Source organism: Limulus polyphemus, unplaced genomic scaffold, assembly GCF_000517525.1.
Source record: "Limulus polyphemus unplaced genomic scaffold, Limulus_polyphemus-2.1.2 Scaffold2632, whole genome shotgun sequence".
NCBI lineage: Eukaryota > Metazoa > Arthropoda > Merostomata > Xiphosura > Limulidae > Limulus > Limulus polyphemus.
In genome coordinates, this window is record NW_013668242.1 from 87,992 (window position 1) to 89,433 (window position 1,442).

The following is a 1,442-nucleotide window of genomic DNA, read 5'->3' on the forward strand; positions in this document are numbered from 1 at the left end:
TCTATTTCATGAATTTATGTCAATAAGTTTGTTATCACTCTGTAGATTATAATTCAAATCTTAGTATTACACATTATTTAATTTCTTAATTTAAAAGTAAATATTAAAAAACACAGTTAATCATCAATTTTTGTGTGTCACGTGGTATGTTGAATGCAGCACAGGTTCAAATTAGACGTTTGTGATGTCAAAATACTAAGTCTATAGTTTTGTTCGAATTAGGAACTCAAATTACTGATACTGATAAGCTAGAATAAAAAATAAGAACCTCATATCTTTTGTATTTGCTGAGATATCACTCATGTACTGAATGAAACACAGTGGCCCCACCCACCTCTTTCCAATTTTGGAAACAGTCCCTTATATACATTTACTTCACTATTTGACATGTGAATAACCAATCAAAATCTCGGAATGACCCCCTAGTCACTTTCTCACCCATTTTCATGTGTTAGGACACCATCTCATTTTTTCAAATCGAGATTTCAAGAAGGCAGGTTATGTCTTTAGTCGGCTCAAAATTTCATATATTGTTAGACCCAAATACAGCTTAATTACTAAGCTTGATAAATTATATTGGAATTCTATGGTATCGATATAGTAATTTATGATTTTTTGGCTATTCAACTGTATATATGAAACCTAAAAAAAATTATTTCGTATCATATCCTCCACGTGCAAAATTTTAAAAGGCTTAGCAACCTACGTCAAGCAGCAGCTGAGTACAAAGGTCCTAACTAGAAGAGATAATTGTTTGATTTACTTTAATTATTTACTGTTAATAAGTTTAAGAACTTATTTCTAAATAGTATAATCTATATACAAATATAATATATAATAATGGAAATGTGACAATATTTTACAAAATACTAGTCTACTAAAACACAGCCAAGACAGGTCACTTTGTAAAGACTAAAGGTCAGTTTTATATTAATGGATATGGTAACATGAGTGCACGTGTGCTACGTCACTATAACTTCTGTATTGTTAGCCAGGCACAAGTGAAAGGCCAATATAATAATAATAAATACATATAAATGTATAATGTTATGAGATTTAAGCTGTTTAGTCTATTTTTTTTTGTGTTATAATTTGTTGTCATTCTAGAATAAAAGAGGTATAATTTATATTTATTTCCTAATTTTTATGGTGGTTGCGAGATCGGTCAAATCTACCGAACCCATATAGTGATTAATTACTGAAAATAACAGATAAAATAAAGTTTTTTCTTAAGAAACATTTGATAACTATCTCAACATTATGAAGATTTTGCATGTGAAATTTCAAAATTTTCTGATGCATAAAAGTATTTTAAATCTTAAAATGAATAGTACTTTGCATGATAGAGAGACAACATGCAAAAATAAAAAATAGACATGAGAAACACATTGCTTTATAAACCTTAAGACTTAATAAAAAAATTTGATATTTTGCGTATGAAA

At 28.4% G+C, this 1,442-nt stretch overlaps 1 protein-coding gene across 2 annotated transcripts in view; it reads right to left on the reverse strand.

Moving 5' to 3' along the window:
- The window catches only part of LOC106467488, a 46,896-nt gene that overhangs the window by 41,915 nt on the left and 3,539 nt on the right, over positions 1-1,442 (reverse strand). The gene's annotated exons all lie outside the window — the stretch shown is intronic.